The sequence below is a fragment of the Panthera uncia genome, chromosome A2 (assembly GCF_023721935.1).
Source record: "Panthera uncia isolate 11264 chromosome A2, Puncia_PCG_1.0, whole genome shotgun sequence".
Classification (NCBI taxonomy): Eukaryota; Metazoa; Chordata; class Mammalia; order Carnivora; family Felidae; genus Panthera; species Panthera uncia.
Window position 1 is genome coordinate 626319 of NC_064816.1, and position 6000 is coordinate 632318.

General features: G+C 56.0%; 1 protein-coding gene and 1 long non-coding RNA gene across 4 annotated transcripts in view; one reads left to right on the plus strand and one right to left on the minus strand.

The window, feature by feature from the left end:
- LOC125931057 (translation initiation factor IF-2-like) overlaps window positions 1-6000 on the minus strand; it is a 32641-nt gene that overhangs the window by 24342 nt on the left and 2299 nt on the right. The gene's annotated exons all lie outside the window — the stretch shown is intronic.
- The window catches only part of LOC125928800 (uncharacterized), a 595-nt gene continuing 322 nt past the window's right edge, over window positions 5728-6000 (plus strand). Inside the window, exons 1-2 of one of the 3 annotated variants that reach the window (XR_007459756.1) lie at window positions 5728-5807; window positions 5898-5989. This is a non-coding gene — a long non-coding RNA (uncharacterized LOC125928800). The remainder of the gene's footprint in view (window positions 5808-5897; window positions 5990-6000) is intronic. The other 2 variants (XR_007459755.1, XR_007459754.1) reach the window with 2 other exon arrangements.

Here is a 6000-nt window from a genome sequence, read left to right on the forward strand (position 1 = left end):
TGCTGGTATAAGGCACAGGGGCCCCCGAGAGGGATGTTGGCAGTTGCCATGGCGTCCATCTGCTCTGCCTGTGTTTCCCAGCCACGTCCGTGTCCCGAGACCTCTGGTGGGGCCCCTGCCCTCACGGCCCCTCGCCCTGTCCTCCAGAACAGCGGCCGTTCCCTCACGCTGAGGACCTTCGTGGCTTCTCCGTGAGCCCATTCGCCTCACGTCCTAAGGGCCTCCCGACCGTTCCCCAGGACCAATTAAGGTATTTCCCTAAACAAGCCCACTCGTGTGTCTAAAATGTGTTCTGGTGCCCGCTGGTAAAACTAATTTTTCCTCATCCTGTACAATACAGTCGTGAATGACACGCCATGTCCCATTGGCGGGAGGTCAGTGTCTGGGGAAGACAAGTACGTAGACAAAAAATTACGTTACGGTGACAATCAGCGACGCTATGCCCCGTAACGGCCGCCGTAACAAACCCCCTGCAGCTCAGCGTCCGTGAACAACAAAGGCTCATTGGCTCCCATGCACTACAGGGACCGGGTTAAACGGTCTTCCCCCCATTTTCACATCCACCAGGAACCTCAGAATGTGACGGAAGTTCGGTCTTTGCCGACGGTGAAGACGAGATTGTAATGGATCGGGGTGGGCCCCAGATCCAATGACTGGTGCCCTTAGAAGGAGCAGGGACACACAGCAGGGAAGGAGCCCGTGCGAAGACACAGGCAGAGAGAGGACGGACGTGGCCACAAACCAAGGGCCGCCGGAGCCCCCAGAAGCTGGGAGGCAGGTGTGGGACAGATGCTGCCTCGGGGCCCCAGAAGGAACCCATCCTGCTGACACCGAGATCTCAGACTTCTCCGGAAGCACGAGACCGTAAGCGTCTCTGGTTTTAAGACGCCGGGTTACAATGCTCTGCTCTGGCAGCCAAAGGGGCTCCCACGCCAGTCGCCCACCACAGTCGGCGGGCTCGGCTGCACCGCCGTCCTCCTCGCTCTTGGGCCCGGCCGAGGGGGCAGCCGGCCTCAGGAGTAGAACGAAGGGGCTCCTGGGGCGGACAGAAAGGGGCGAGGGGACACACGTGTGGCCGCCATGCCTGGCTCACCTTTCATCCGCCAGCACACATGCCGCAGCCGTCTCCGCGCTAAGTGGGGCAGGAAGCGCCGGTCGCCACGTGCCCCGGGCCCAGGACACACGGAGACTGCGGCAGCGGCCACCGCGCTTTAGGTGCAGACCGGCCGTGGGCCCCCAGGGAGGGTCTCACGAAGGAGCTGGAGCTTGAGCCGGGCCTCTGGAGGGCAAGGTGGCGGGGGAGACCACGAGGAGGGCAAGTCAGGCAACGCGGGAACCACAGCAGACGGCGCAACGCCACGTACTTGCCTTCTACCACCACGTAGCAAGTTATCGCCAACTGAGAGGCCGAAAGCAGCACTCTTCTGGACGTCTCTGTGGGTCCAGAGTGAGGGAACACGTGGCCCGGCATCCTGCTCAGGCCGCCACGGTGGCGGACCTGGCGCGGGCTGGGCCTGTGCCGCCTCTGAGGCGGGGTCCTCTGCCAGGCTCATGAGGCTGATGACAGAATCCCCTCGCCGGCAGCTGCATCCCTTGCGATGGCCTGCTTCCCCAAGGCCAGGGGAGAGGCTGTGACCTCACGAGGACCCCAGTCCCTCTTCTAAAGGGCTCCCCTGATTAGCTCAGGCCCACCCAGAATAATTTCCTCTTTGATGAACGGAAGGTCACCTGAGCAGGAACCTTCACTCCATCCGGAAAACCCTTTCACCTTCGCCATACGTCACACTGTCATAGACACGACACCCGTCACATCGCAGGTCCTACTCACACTCAAGGACAGAGGATTCCACGAGGTCGTGAGCCACTGGGGACCATCTCAGCATTCTGCCTGCCACGTCATCAAACACACAGCGCAGGTGAGAGATGGGGCCGGGAACGGCCCACAGGAGGCAGGCAGGAGAAGAGCTGGAGATGCGCTGGTGCCACCTGAGGTCTCAGCAAGAGAGACGTAGGATGTGCGGGTGCCCTCGTCTTCGGGGTTTATTCTCAGTGCCCCACAATCACAGCACCCGCCTTCCCCCCATTTTCCATGCTATGGGGGTAAGCGTCCTGAGTAACAGAGACTCTGCTCTGGTCTAGGGAGGGCTTCCTGGCCCGGTCCACGGGGCAGCCCCGCAGGGAGGCATCTGCCCACCGAATCACCTGCTTACTCTGTCACTCGATCATCATTTCTTCTGGACCCCACCCGAGGCTCCATGCACCGCAGACACTGGAAGGAAGGTCCCTGCTTCTCCCCCAGGCTGGGTGGGGAACAGACAAAGCCCCCCTTCCCTACCACTGCGACTACAGGGAAAGGCAGTGGATATTAGGGGAGACAATGCGGTCTCCTCTACTCACAATGGGTAAACTGAGACACAGGCGACGTGCCCCAGGAGCATGACCCAAATACTTAGAGGTCTCCCGTCCACCGCACAGCACCTGCCTCCTTGAAATTAACCCTTCTGTGCTCACCAGGACCCTAGGTGTGGGGTGCCAGGCACCACGTAAAACACTCACAGGCAAGGGCCCTCTCAACCACCCATGGGGTAAGGTGTGGACAGGTTCTCTGGCAAGGTTTGCTAGTTGTCCCCCGATGTCCCTTCTCCTCCAGGTAGGGGAGCCTCACTCGTGACTGTGCAAGTGACTCCTAGAGTAAAGACAACTTTCCCAGCCTGTCTGCAGCAGCATGTAGCTGCGTGGGTACGTTTGGGCCCGCGGAGTGTAGGGCAGGCACGGTACGTCCGGTGTTTCGGTCGTGCCCTCCACGCCTCCTTGGTCCCCTGCATGGGACAGATGGGCCCCAAAGATGGTCACGCTTTCGTCTTTGGAAACCATGCATATAGGGGATTGAGATCAGGGGCTTTAAAATAGGGGGATTGTGCGCTACATGCACCGCATGGAACACAACTCAGACAAAAAGGAAAGAACTCCTGATCCACATGAGAGTTTGAAGGCATCTCTGGACTACTGTGCTGAGTGGGGACACCAGGTCTCCAAAAGCTTGGAGCTGTATGGTTGCATCTACAGAGCATTCTCAGGGAATTACAGAGATGGACAGCAGGTTTGTGGTACCCAGGGGTGAGGGGTGGCAGTGGGCGGCGGGGGGGGGGGTGTCTATCAGGGGTAACTGGGGGGTAGCTGCCCTGTATGTTGACTGGGGTGGTGAGTATTTAAGTCTATGCATCATCCGGCTCAGACTTCAACATACCGCTATGTGACATCAATGTTCTGGTTTTGATATTACGTGATAGATACACAAAATATAACCGTTGGGGGAAGCAGAGAGAAAGGTACCAGGGACCTCTCTGGACTAATTCTGCAAATTTCCGTGGATGTATAATTATTTTAAAATAATAAATGAGAAAACAAAAAACAGAAAACACTTGGGGCACATGGCTGGCTCAGTCAGACTTTTTTTTTTAATGTATATTTATTTTTGAGGGAGAGAGCGAGCGAGCCAAGAAGGGGCAGAGAGAGAGGGAGACACAGAATCTGAAGCAGGCCGCAGGCTCCGAGCTGTCAGCACACAGCCGATGCAGGGCTCGAACCCATGAACCATGAGGTGATGACCTGAGCCGAAGTCTGGTGCTTAACTGACTGAGCCACCCAGGTGCCCCAGTAGAGTGGATTCTTCATCTCAGGGTTGTGAGTTCAAGGTCCATGTTGAATACAGAAATTACTTAAAAATAAAATCTTAGGGGTACCTGGGTGGCTCAGTTGGTTAAGCATCCGACTTCGGCTCAGGTCATGATCTCACGGTTTGTGACTTGAGCCCTGCATTGGGCTCGGTGCTGAGAGCTCAGAGCCTGGAGCCTGCTTTGGGTTCTCTGTCTCCCTCTCCCTCTGTCTCCCCCCCCCCCCCCCCACTTGCACTCTCTTTCTCTCAAGAATGAATAAAGATTTAAAAAAACAAAGTAAAATAAAATCTTAAAAACAAAAACAGGGGTCCCTGGGTGGCTCAGTGAGTTAAGCGTCCTACTCTTGATTTCGGCTCAGGTCGTGATCTTATGGTTCCTGAGATGGAGTCTGGTGTTGGGCTCAGCACTGTCAGAAGAACCGGCCCGGAATTCTTTATGCCTCTCTCCCTGCCCTTCCCCCCGTGCATAAAAGCAAATGAGCATGCTCCTTCCTTTCTCTCTCCCTCCCTCCCGCGCTCTCTCTCTCTCTCAAAATAAATAAATTTAAAAAACCAAACCAAAAACCCTCACAGGGCACATCCAAGCCTTGAGGGACTCCCTCTGCTTTCCCTAACCCTTGTTCTTCAGGCACCATTTAGTTTCTCTGACAAGCAGGGCTTTCCACCACCACAGGGCCTTTGCTCAATCCCCTAAGCTCTGAAAGCTCTCAGCCCGCAGACCATTTAGAAACCAGGTTTTCAGGCTCAATGCCATTTCCTTGGTCCCTTTGCACCCACTGAACCCTGGCGCCAAACACCGTTGTCCCTGTTAGTCTCATGGCTCCCTGAACTACTGCTGTATTAGGTCTGTCAGGGTTAGGGTACAAGAGTACAGTCTGGCCTTTGGAGCTAGACTTGTTTCACATCTTAGCTCCGCCTTGGACAAATGACTCAACCTTCTTCTCTTTGGGTTTCCTTGCCTGTAAAATGGGTTGTGCTCCTGGGAACCTTGAGCGGCCACATAAGCAGCCGGTCACCCCTCTGAGTGAGCACGTGGAGAGACCACACGGAGGGGGAAGAGCCCCGAGAGCACACGGGCAGGCTCCAGCTGCCATGCCAGCCGAATGCAAGCCCACGGGTGACCACTGGGGAGAACCTCGGAGGGTGCACGCAGCTGAACCTGGGCCAGGCTGCAGAGCTGCGAAGACCCGAAACTGGTTGTTCTGGGTACGAGGCTTTGTGCTGCTTTGTGGCACGGTGAAAACCAAAATGATGGGGCTAATTATTACACTGACATTTTAGGGTTCCTGCGTTAAATACATTTAATTTAAAACTGCTTTGACGTTTGTGGTCACTCCTTTTTTTTTTTAATGCTTATTTTTGAGAGAGAGACAGTGTGAGCGGGAGAGGGGCAGAGAGAGAGGGAGACACAGAATCCGAAGCAGGCTCCAAGCTCCCAGCTGTCAGCACAGAGCCCGACGCGGGGCTCGAACCCACGAACCGTGAGATCATGACCTAAGCTGAAGTCGGATGCTTAACCGGCTGAGCCCCCCAGGCGCCCCTGTTGTTACTACTTTATTACATGTCTCTCCGTCACCCTGTGAGCTTCCTGTTATTTTCCTCACCATTGTATGCCCAGTCCCTGTCACCAAGCAGTCACTCACATACTTGTTTAAAACATAAAAACATAGGGCCATGGCGGGGGGCGGGGGGGTTCAGTTGAGTGTCGGACTCTTGATTTTGGCTCAAGCTGAGACCTCAGGGATTGAGCCTGCTTGGGACTGTGTCGCTCTCTCCCCCCGCCCAACTCCCCCACACGCTCTAATATAAAAATTAAAATTAAATAAAAATAATAAACATATAACCCAAATCCCTGCGACTCACAGCTGCATAAAAGGGTCTGCTTCTAAAGCAGATTTGCCAAGAGAACGTTCTTTAACAAGGTACGTCCTTCTTGGAATCACTTAAGGCTTTAATTGAAAACTTTCTCCTACTGGAACCATGTCTCGAACACCTCTCATTCCGCGCGCTCAGAACACAAGGCTAAGCACGTCTCTGCTGCTGGAAACTGAGGGGCCTCGCGAGGTCTTCCCTGGTGTGAACCTGCTGCAGTACACCAGCGGCACGCCGGTCCTGGGGCACATCCGACCAGGTCCTGGGGCACATCCGACCAGGTCCTGGGGCACATCCGACCAGGTCCTGGGGCCACATCCGACCAAGTCCTGGGGCCACATCCGACCAGGTCCTGGGGCCACATCCGACCAGGTCCTGGGGCCACATCCGACCAGGTCCTGGGGCCACATCCGACCAGGTCCTGGGGGCACATCCGACCTGGTCCTGGGGGC